Below are 12,433 nucleotides of genomic sequence, written 5' to 3'. Positions count from 1 at the left end.
AATTAGAGTGTGAGACCCACCATTCAGCAGACAGGGTTATCTTCCCATTCATTCCACGACCAAGCACTGAGCACTTGCAACATGCCAGAGAAAGTAGACCAAGGTTCTGAGCGCCTGCATAACGTCCTCACCAGGCTGTGCTGAAGTGAAGCTAATTGCATAGAGGCTGTGAGGAGCCTGAGTCAGACAAGGCAGCCCCACACCAGGCTGCAGGGTGCAGACCCATGCCCTCAGGACACCCTCAGGAAGGAAAGGGGTAGGCCTTTTGCAAGTGTGGGTAGGGGTAGGTCTGCACAAGTGTGAAGGCAGGGTGAGGACCTGGCATGGGAGACTCACATATGCAGACACTGTCTATGAACTGGAAATACAGGAGAGATGCTTGTGTAGGGGATCCTCTTTCGCCAAGACCCCAAATTTCCCAGCTCCACATCAATGTGAGCCCAGAGGCTCCTGCCTCCCCCCAGTGTGAGATTCCCATTTGCCTGCCCAGGAGCCCTGTGGGGTCCCGAATCTAGAAGTGTGATCTGTTTCCTGCGGAGGCGGGAGGGAAGGAATGGTTGGAGAAAAGGGTCACTGAGGATACACAGCGACTCGGGATGTACTTTTCATGTAAGATAGTGCCAGGAAGCTGAAGAGATGCAGTCTCTGGCGGCTTGGACTGCAGGGGCCATCAGACACGCACTTTCAGGAGATTCTGGTGTGGGCTGACCGTCCACAGACCCTCATCTGTTCCAGACCTGCCTTGGCCACTCTAACACCAAGGGACTCCTTGTTACTAAGCAACCCCTGCCATACCTACTGCATCTCCCTTGTTCCTTAGCAACCAACCTTTACATAACCCAGTTCCCTCCAGTTAGGGGTCCTTATCTATAATAACAAATGAATGGGTGCTGCTCAGGAATTAGGGAGAAATTTCAGATTAAATATCAGTCTGTATCAGTGCCATAACGAAGGTAACCAAATGCTCTGTTTTAAGAGAGACAGCCTTGGTTTCAAATTTATGTCTCTTCGGATACCGTATTTCCAAAGACACCCTTTGCAGGTCCTTGACCTCTTCTCCTTTTTGTCCTGGCTGCTGTCATTCTCTTCTCTCTCACATGCTCTCTCTTTTCTGCAAGGTCATACTTACAGCCTTTCCATTCCAGAGGATGAGGGGTTTCAGCTTCTGATTATTCTACTTTTCATAAACAGGACACCAGATTCTAAACACTGTTATGACCCCTGGGGGACTTCTCTACCCCCAGCTGTGAGCGCAGATTAACCCCACCAAGTGTCAAGGGAATTGGTCTCCTTGGCTGGGAGGGCAGCAGGAAAAAGAGGGACTCGAATTTTGTCAGGACGGGCCGCCCCCTGCTGGAAGACCAGAGTTATGGCACATCTGAGATGCTGTTCCCATACCAGCAAGTCCGTGGCTGTCCCCTCTGTTCTACAACAGTCCTTACCAAGCCCTGCTCCTTTCTAAACTTGCCACGAGATGGTTTGCAGGAAAGCTTCCCTACTTGTAGGGAAAAGCAGCTGTGGCCTATTGCAGGTAGAGCATGGAGAAACTGATCAGGCCCCATCTGTCTGTCTTGGTTCCCCTTCCCATTCCAGGTCCTTCTTTCCCTGAGACTGAGCAGCTTCCAAGGGTCCAGGCTCCCACTCACTCTGCCCTCATCCCCACTTCTGCTTACCTCTGGAGCAGTCACCTGGGCCAGCTAGGCCAGAGTCAACCACAGGTCCCGGGAGCTTAGAGTGGTCTCTGAGCCTGGCACTGCCCACTCTGATGCCCCTTACCATGCTGATCAGTTCAGTTGCCCAGAAGTAGAGGTGGGGAAGCCAAGTGGACACACCCTCAACTTAGTCCCATCTTGGAGATGGATGGCCCTCACCAAAGAGAAAAGGAAAGGGAAAAGCAAAGAAAAGATTAGGGGAGAGCTAGTAGTTAGAAACATTGACAATCAGGAAAGAGAGGGATGAGGGAGATTTCAACAGAAGGTGCATGATTTGGGCAAGTCTGTTCCCCACTCTGGCTCCATCTGCACCTGGGTAAGATGAGGTGCTGAGTTGGGTGGCCCTAAGGGCTCTGATAGTCCCCGAGAGCTTTTTTATGAGAATCAAAGAAGAAATAAAGACAGCTGCAGACAGAGCCAGGGAGAAGGAAGCATCAGCACAAAAAATAAAAAAAGGGTGAAGGTGGGCAGTAGTGGTGACAGGGACCCCAGCCCAGCCAGCCTTACATTGGGCCACATTGTCCCTGCTCTGGTCTTACCTGGCGATGCTCTCGTCGTCGTTCCTGAGTGCAGGTCAGGAGCCCTTCTGCTGTGGAGCCTGCAGCTGACTGAGTGTGAAGATGTGAGGAAACAACAGGCTGAGTTTCAGGCACTGTTACTCCATCTGAAAAACTCAAGGATTCTTGGAATCTACCTTCCTAGAATTATGAAAGGCATTATGAGAATTATGAAAGGCAATTATGAGAAAAGTCCTCCCCCACAGCTGGCGAGGAAGCTCCTTGGGAGTGGCTTGAGGGAAAATGCAGGACTTGAATGCCCCTCACGCCATTCACCAGGAAGCCAATCCTATCAGTCCACCTGTCCCCAGACACTCACACAATAGAAGCAGACAGACCCCAACCTGTGGGGCCTACAGGCTTAGCCGGCTGGGGAGGCAGCACTGGGTACAAAGCCACGAAGATATTTCTACAAGCACAGAGAAGAGACTGCAGGCCTCAACCCCAAAGCCATGAAACAGGCCCTACTGGCCAGATCAGGGGATCAGGCCCCAGGCACTATACAGGACTGATGGCTGTAGAGTTCTAGATGTACTTTTGTATTCAGGTGTCCACCCACCACCCCAGGCTGTCACCTAGGCCCAAACATTTGAATGAGCACCTACTTCCTGCCAGGCACTGCATTAAGTACTGTGAACACCAAAATAATGAAGGAACAGTCCACCTTGAGAAGCTTACAGTCTAATGGAGAAATTAAACAAATGTAGTGCAGAGTGCTACATGCTAAAATAGAAGTAGGTTGGGAATGCAAACTGGTGTAGCCACTCTGGAAAACAGTATGGAGTTTCCTCAAAAAGTTAAAAATAGAACTACCCTATAACCCAGTAATTGCACTACTAGGTATTTATCCAAGGGATACAGGTGTGCTGTTTTAAAGGGGCACATGCACCCCCATGTTTATAGCAGCACTATCAACAAAAGTCAAAGTTTGGAAAGAGCCCAACTGTCCATCGACAGATGAATGGATAAAGAAGATGTGGTATATATATGCAATGGAGTATTACCCAGCAATCAAAAAGAATGAAATCTTGCCATTTGCAACTACGTGGCTGGAACTAGAGGGTATTATGCTAAGCAAAATTAGTCAGAAAAAGACAAATATCATACGACTTCACTCACGTGAGGAATTTAAGAAACAAAACAGATGAATATAAGGGAAGGGAAGCAAAAATAATATAAAAACAAGGAGGGGGACAAAACATAAGAGACTTTTTTCTTTAAATGTTTATTTATTTTTGAGAGACAGAGAGAGACAGCATGAGCAGGGGAGGGGTAGAGAGAGAGGGAGACATAGAACATGAAGCAGGCTCCAGGCTCTGAGCTGTCAGCACAGAGCCCAACACGGGGCTTAAACTCACGAGCCGTAAGATCATGACCTGAGCCGAAGACGGATGCTTACCCGACTGAGCCACCCAAGCACTCCAAGACACTCTTAAATACAGAGAACAAACTGAGGGTTGCTGGAGGGGTTGTGGGTAGGGGGGATGGGCTAAATAGGCAAGGGGCATTAAGGAGGGCACTTGCTGGGATGGGCACTGGGTGTTATACATAGGGAATGAATCACTGGAATCTACTCCTGAAATCATTATTGCACTATATGCTAACTAACTTGGATGTAATTAAAAAAAATAAACACAGGGGCCTCTGGCTGGCTCAGTCGGTTAAGCAGCCGACTTTAGCTCAGGTCATGATCTCATGGTTTGTGGGTTTGAGCCCCACGTTGGGCTCTGTGCTGACAGCTCAGAGCCTGGAGCCTGCTTCGGATTCTGTATCTCCCTCTCTTCGCCCCTCCCCTGCTCACACTCTGTCTCTCTCTGTCTCTCAAAAAATAAAAAATAAAACATTAAAAATTTTAAAAATAGACACATCGTAACATTAAATGTAGAAGTAACTATGAGATTCCAGCTGTTTTCTATTAAACCAGACATCAAAGATATTTTTTCGATGTACAACAATGCCACTCTTCTCATTAATTTTTCTTATTTTATTTTCATATTTTCATATTTTAGAAAATATGGCCATTTTTCATTTAAAATAATGTTTATGCAGGAATGTAAACTGATACAGCCACCATGGAAAACAGCATGGAAGTTCCTCAAGAAATTAAAAATAGAAGTACCACATGATCCAGCACTCCCACATCTGGATAAATATCCAAAGGAAATAAAACCATTATCTTGAAGAGATGCCTATACTTCTGTGTTCATCGCAGTATATGATCACTATAGTCAAGGGATGGAAACACCCTAAGTGTCTATCTGTGGATGAATGGGGCAATACACATGATATTTCAGCCTTAAAAATGAAGGAAATATTGTCATTTGCAACAACATGAAATGAAATAAGCCAGACAGAAAGACAAATGCTAAACGGTAGCACTTATATGTGGAACCTAAAAAAAAAGCCAAACTCAAAGAAACAGAGAGTAAAAAAATGGTTTCCAGAGGCTGGGGTGGGGGAAATAGAGAGAAGTTGCTAAAAAGGTATCGCTTTCAGTTATAAGATGAGTAAGTTTTGAGGATCTAAGATACAACATGATGACTATAGCTGATAACACTGTATTGTATAATTGAAATCTACTAAAAGAGTAGAACCTAAATACTCTCACACACAAAAAAAGAAAACTATGTGAAGTGATAGGTGTGTTAATTAACTCGATGGGACAAGCCCTCTCATAATGTATACATAACTCTCATAGTGTATACATGTATCAAATCACCATGCTGCACACCTTAAATATCTTACAATTTTATTTGTCAATTATACCTCAGTAAAGCTGGAAAATGTTATTTATGTGACCATACAATGGGTTTATTATTATTATTATTATTATTTTAATGTGTATTTATTTTTGAGAGAGACAGAGACAGAGTGTGAGGAGGGGAGGGGCAGAGAGAAAGGGAGACAGAATCCGGAGCAGCCTCCAGGCTCTGAGCAAGCTGTCAGCACAGAGCCTGACACAGGGCTTGAACTCACAAACTGCGAGATCATGACCTGAGCCAAAGTCGGACGCTTAACCAACTGAGCCACCCAGGTGCCCCTTGGTTTATTGTTTTTAATAAATAATACATATTTTTAAATTTCTTAGTTTTAATTTCTATTATAGCAAATATTGACAGATATAACTCACATAAACAAAAGCTCTTCAGAGTCCTCAATAATTTTTAAGACCATAGGGGATCTGGGGTGCCTGGCTGACTCAGTCGGTTGAGCTTCTCACTTGATTTCAGCTCAGGTCATGACCTCCAGATCATGGGATCAAACCTCATGTTGGGCTCAATGCTGACCTTGGAGCTTGCTTAAGATTCTCTCTCTCTCTGTCTCTCTCTCCCTCTGCCCCCCTCCCCTGCTCTCACCCTTTCTCAAATAAATAAATACATAAATAAATAAATAAATAAATAAATAAATAAATAAATAAATAAAACTTAAAAAAAAAAAAAAAAGAAAAAGAAAAGAACATGTAGGGACCCTGAGACAGAAAAGTTTGAGAATGCTGCTTACCCTAGTTTATATAACTATTCCCCTATTGATGGGCATTTTGTTTATTCCCTTATTTTCCTACAAGCAATTCTGTAATAAGCATCTTTGTACATATCTCTTCGTATACAATACAAGAAAATCTTTTTAATCAAGAAAAGCATTCTAAATCAAAGTAATTAGTGGTTATCATAGGTCTTTCTGATTCGTGGGTAAGAGTGAAAGGCCAGGGTAACAGTGCCCTTCAGATGGTGGATGTGGATAAATCAGGAACTCCCTGGGATTGTCACCATCAATAGAAAGCGTGGTCAGAAAGGCTATGCTGGACCCACTCTGACAAGGCTTGCAGAATCAGACACAGTGATGTTGACACAGGCAAACAGAACACACTGCTGATAAAATGAACATATTCACACTCTTAGCACATCGATTTCTTGCAAATGGAGGTGAAGATGTCATCTAGGACTATTGCAGTGAGTTTGTCAGGTAATATCTGCGAAGTGCCAAGCAGCATGCTTGCAGGCATCCCAGGCATTGATCAGGTGGCAATTCCCTTTCCCCTGCTTTCCCCTTCATTGTGTGGCCTGCCTCAATACTTCGGGACACCTAATGCTGGAGCACAGAGAAGGCCCAGTCCCCAACTCCCTGCAGGGGAGTAGCAATGACAGGAAGATGCAGTCTCTTGCCTTACAAAAGATCTGAGAAGGGAATCTGGTGCCATTACCCCAAACTTCCTGAGGCCTATTTGGGGGGTCTCCATTTTCACTCAGGTTTTATCCTATTTGCCAGGCTGTACCCACCTGAAACTTCCTGAAGCCATGCCCCCTCCAGCCTTCCCACCCTGTCTCTCAGATCTGAGAGGTCCACTCTGCCACCTGAGGGGCAGAGGAGTAAGGCCCCTTGACAAGAACTCTCCACAGATCCTGACCACCCAGGTCCTGTACAAGGGAAATTACTCAGAGAACAGGCTCCCCACACATCTACCCGTTCCTACCAACCCCCACAGGCAAGAAGGTCTAACTTCCTCCTCTAGGAGACTCTACCCTAACTGAAGGTCTATCGAAGCCTATTTACCCCAAGACCTTTCCCAGTTGAATACAGGCCAGGCTCCTGGAGATTACAGGTCACTAGGGAAATGACTGAGGACATGTCCTAAATACCAAAGACCTTTAGGAGATTTTATCTCCACCCTCCTTTTTCCTGAGGATATAATCTCCCTGTTAATTCTAGGTATTGACTCAACAAATTGTTGCTGAGTCATAAATTATTCTCTAGGAATCAGTGAAGTGTTTAATTTACAATGTAATATATGGCATGTCCTGGGACTCTGCTCACCCTTGGTGCTCCCCACCCCTCCTGGGTTCCCAGGTCCAGGTACATCTAGTAAGTCAGCCTCCTCCAAAATCTCATATATACACAAAAGTTCACTGAAAATGGAGCACAGATTTAAAGGTAAAACATAAAACTATAAAACTTTTAGAAGAAAACATAGAAGAATCTTCCTTAGCCTGTTAATACAGTAAATTACCTGGGTTTTATTTTGAATATTGAAAGAACCCTTGCATCCCTGGTTGGTTATGATGTATAATAATTTTTATATATTGCTGAATTCTATTTGGTAATATTTGGTTAAGGGTTTTTGTGTGTATATTCAGGGATATTGGGCTGTAGTTTTCTTTTTCCTTTTTTTAATATTGTCTTTTTCTGATTTTAGTATCAAGATCATACTAGCTTCATAAAATAAGTTGGAGAACTTTCCCCTCCTTTTCTATTTCTACAAGAGATTATGTCGAACTGGTTGAATTTATATACCATGCTTCAGAGGAACAGGTCCATCTGTCCCTCTCCTTCCCTTCATTCCTTCCTTCTCTTCTTCTTTCCTTCCTTCCTTCCTTCCTTCCTTCCTTCCTTCCTTCCTTCAACATAGTTAATGATTATCTTGAGGAGGCAAGCCACTTATCTAATACAAGGCTCGATTCTGCCCTATTTGTTTTTTTTTATTTCCATAATACTGGTATTGCTTTTACTATGTGTCAGAAACTATTCTAAGCACTTTGTAAACATTAATTCTTTTCATCCTTATACAACCATTATTTGAAGTAAGTGCTATCTATTGATTATCCCTATTTTACAAATGATAAAATAACTTACACAAGGCCACAGAGCTAATAAATGGCAGGCTTAGGATTTCACCCCAGGTATCTGTTCTTTTAACCACAATACCCTTCTCTATGGGGACATTAGTATTCTTTTCATACTCTAAATAACAGACAGCTTAAGTGATTTGCCCAACTGAATGCAGCCAAAGTAGAACTCTTGATTCCCATCCACCCTAAAATCTGTCTTTCCACATCTTCCTATCCCAGGAAGGTGTTCCAATCAAAACTTTGAGGGGCGCCTGGGTGGCGCAGTCGGTTAAGCGTCCGACTTCAGCCAGGTCACGATCTCGCGGTCCGTGAGTTCGAGCCCCGCGTCGGGCTCTGGGCTGATGGCTCGGAGCCTGGAGCCTGTTTCCGATTCTGTGTCTCCCTCTCTCTCTGCCCCTCCCCCGTTCATGCTCTGTCTCTCTCTGTCCCAAAAATAAATAAATGTTGAAAAAAAAAATTAAAAAAAAAACAAACAAAACAAAAAACTTTGAGAATTGCCTTTGAGTTTTCTCTTCACCTTAAGTCCCACATTTAATACATCAGCAACTCCTGTTGATTTCACCCCCAAAACATGTGTCAAATCCTCTCTGTTCTCTATCATCCATACTACCATTGCAGGAGCAGCTAAAATTATCTTTTTAAAAAGAACTCTCTTCTGTTTAAAACTCTCCAATGTCTTCCCACTGCACTTAGAACCAAAACTTAAATTTTTTCCCATCTCGCAAAGCCCTGAAGAATCTGGTTCCCAAGTATCTCTGAGACCATCTCTTCTGCTCTCCCCTTGGTCCGCATGCTCTGGCCCACAGGCTTTTTTTCTACCCCAGACCTGACAGCTCAAGCCTGCCTTCATAGCTTCTGCATTTGCTATTTCCTGAAAACTCTCACCACCTACATTTCATGGTCCCTAAATGTCACCTCCTTGTAGAGACTTTCCCTGATCATCCAGCACAAGGTAGACCCTCAGAAGCACTTCTCCTACCATTCTCTTTTCTTTCTTTCTTTCTTTCTTTTTTTAGTTTTTCTAAATGTGTATTTATTTTTAAGAGAGAGAGAGAAAGACAGAGTGCGAGCAGGGGAAGGGGCAGAGAGAGAATCCGAAGCAGGCTCCAGGCTCTGAGCTGTCATAACAGAACCTGATGTTGGGTTCAAACTCACGAACCATGAGATCATGACCTGAAGTCGGATACTTAACTGACTGAGACACCCAGGCTCTCCACTTTTCTTTTCCTTTCTTTTGTTCTTTCCTTTTCTTTTCTTTTCTTTTTTCTTTTTTTAGGTATAATTAACATCCAGTGTTATATTAGTTTCAAGTGTACACTATAATACTCAATAATTCTATACATTACTCAATGTTCCTGGTGATAATTGATTTTTCTCTTAATCCCCTTCACCTATTCCACCCTCCACCCACCTTCCCTCTGGCACTCACCGGTTTGTCCTCTGTATTTAAGTCTGCTTTTTTGTTTGTCTCTTTTTTTCCTTTGGTTGTTCATTTGTTTGGTTTCTTCAATTCCACATAAATGAAATCATATGGTATTTGTCTTTCTCTGGCTGACTTGTTTCACTTCGTATTAATACTCTCTAGCTCCAGCCACATCATTGCAAATGGCAAGATTTCATTCTTTTTATGGCTGAGTAATATCCTATTGTGTATATATACCACATCTTCTTTATCCATTCATCTGTTGGTGGACACTTGGGCTCCTTCCATATCTTGGCTACTGTAAATAATGCTGCCATAAAATAAGGGTGTATATATCTTTTTGAATTAGGGTTTTCGTTTTCTTTGGGGAAATACCCAGTAGTGGAATTACTAGATCATATGGTATTTCTATTTTTAATTTTTTAAGAAACCTCACACGGTTTTCCACAGTGGCTGCACCAATTTTCTTTCCCACCAACAGCACATGAGGATTCCTTTTCTCCACGTCCTTGCAAATCTTTTATTTTCTTCATAGCACTTATCACTGCCTAATATTTCTTCTTCTTTATTACCTCCCCTACTAGGACACAAGCTCTGCAAAACTCATAATAATAAGTAATGCTTATGTAGCAATTATTTTTGCACCAGGCACTGTTGTAAGCTCTTTACACATGTACATTCACTTAATCCTCACCGTAACCCTGAATAGATGCACTATGAACATTTTCATGTTTCAGAGGATGAATCTCAGGTACAGAGAGGCAAGGTAACTTGCCCAGGGGTTACACAGCTTGTAAGCAGTGAAGCTAGGATACAAGCCCAAGTAATCTGGCTGTGAAGTGTGTGCTTTTAACCCTCCTGCTTTATGACTGTCAAGAGAGTGGGGCCCTTATTTGTATTGTCCTCTGCCATGTCTATAGCAGCTTTAACAGAGCCTGGCAGAGAAAAAGCACCAATTAATCTCCCTAGGATACACAAATGAATGCTGCAAGACAAGCCTGCTTTTGAGCCAGAGTGGTCTAGACTCCAAACCCTCGTTTCCAGAGTATAGGAACTGGAGAATTACTAGGTTCAAACCAGAAATTCATTGAAATTTGCCGTCTCCCCTAAAGATGTTTACAATCTCCTGGGAAATGCATATGCAAATAACAAAGAAGCAAAGTAGCAAAATATAAGTACCACAAGTGAAGGACACTCAAAGTGCCATGAGGTTCTGCTCAGGGGTTGATAACTTTTCACTGAAGTTCAGGGAACTGTTAGAAAGAAAACCTCAGGTCCCAAATGGCATCACTTGGGCCGCAAACCAGGGCTTAATACCTGACCTAACTGGAATTTTAACCTCTTCCAGAAATGTAGTCTTACCAGATCAGTCAGGGATTTTCTGATCAGTATCAGTGAATCTGCCTCGTGGGCTCTCTCCTTCTCTGCCCCCTACCAAATTGAGGTAATCTGCATGATAAGACCCCCTGCTGGTCCCCCTATGGGGAGGCTATCAGGCCTGAAACAATTCTTTTATTTTGCTAGCAACATTCTTGCCCCACCCTGCTTCCTATAAAAACCTTCCATTTTGTACTTGTCCTCAGAGCCCCCTCTACGTGCTAGATGGGATGCTGTCCATTTGTGAATCATTTAATAAAGCTAATAAGGTCTTCAAATTCACTCAGCTGAATTTTATATTTTATTTTATTTATTTTTAATGTTTATTTCTGACCAAGAAAGAGTGGGTAGGGGGGTTGCAGAGAGAGAAAGACAGACAGAATCCGAAGCAGGCTCTAGGCTCTGAGCTGCCAGCACAGAGCCTGATGAGGGGCTAGAACTCACAAGTCATGAGATCATGACCTGAGCCTAAGTCGGACACTCAACCGACTGAGCCACCCAGGCACCCCTGAATTTTGTATTTTAACAGATTGGCAGCAGCATTGAGATCTAATGCAAACTTGTGACAGCATTTGAGGACAATGAGAAACACAGGGGTGGTGCCCCAGGAAACATTTTGAGTTCAGTCTTTCTCCCCATGAGGCCCTTGGTAAGTCCTCTGGGTTTCAAATCCTCTTGTTGTGTTTGGGCTACCGATCTCATTCGATTTCCAGCCCAGGATTAACGGGTCAGTGTAGACTGACAGGAGCCTCTAACAGAGTGTCATTCCTTAACCCTTGGTTCAGTCCATAATTCCACGTTGGAACCCTGTCCTAGTTCCAGCCCAGAGTTACCCTTTACTGGGGTTTGCTGCATTAGCCCTTTCCCCATTTCCTGTCTGTAGTCTTCATAATGGAGTCAGCTGGGTTAGTCTACGTTCACAATTGCATGGTCTTCTCTTGGACAGTCTGAATGACATGTTTTGGTGACTGAGGTGAGTTAAGATTTGTTTGCACATGTTTGCTTCTCTTGTGTAAATAAAAGCCACCGCTAGTGGGGATCTCAGAGGCCAAAAGCTGCAAAATTCGGTGGGCTCAGGTTGGGCATTTAAGAGCTATTAGAACACTTGTCACCTAACTCAGATTCCCATGTTAGGATAAGCTGATTAAACGGGTTAGATTGACACTAGGTCATCTGCCAATCTCAAGAAAGTTTCCATGTAATGAGGCACACTATAAACACCCCACAAAGCCCAACGCCCCTCCACGGCCAGCTCCTATCTGGCACACCTGCTTATTTTGTGTCTAAGGACCAGCATTTTAGAATCTGTGGATGTCTAGCAAGATGGAAATTTTTACTAAAAATAACATGGAATTATAATGGCCTTTATGGGGAACGTTTCAATTCCATCATTTAAGACATGCACTTGAAAGCAAGGGTTCCCAAATTAAACAGAATGGAATACCCATTTAAATTGGCAAGCACACTCCTCCAAAGACTTCAAAATTCCAAAGCAGTTTTATTGAAAGATTCATTGCAAAAGGCTAAAGAAAAAGTAAAGATATAAAAGGCACATAAGGGAAAAGACTGCTCCCCTCTTCCTTCCTTCAAGTATTCATTGTCTGATTTGTTTTTCCACTCTGAAAAGACTACACAACCATAAACAAAAATCTGCCAAGTTCATGGCTTTACAACAAAAATCCCCCATATCTACCTTCAAGGGAGGCCTCATTTGAACCCCTTCTAGTGTTGTCCAAACTG

The 12,433-nt window shown here is 43.3% G+C and overlaps 1 long non-coding RNA gene across 6 annotated transcripts in view; it reads left to right on the top strand.

Moving 5' to 3' along the window:
* LOC125167665 (uncharacterized) overlaps positions 1-12,433 on the top strand; it is a 247,781-nt gene that overhangs the window by 218,376 nt on the left and 16,972 nt on the right. The gene's annotated exons all lie outside the window — the stretch shown is intronic.

Source organism: Prionailurus viverrinus, chromosome B3 (genome assembly GCF_022837055.1).
Source record: "Prionailurus viverrinus isolate Anna chromosome B3, UM_Priviv_1.0, whole genome shotgun sequence".
Taxonomy (NCBI): Eukaryota; Metazoa; Chordata; class Mammalia; order Carnivora; family Felidae; genus Prionailurus; species Prionailurus viverrinus.
The sequence above is the reverse complement of the archived record's forward strand: the minus strand, read 5'-3'. Positions and strand labels throughout refer to the sequence as shown.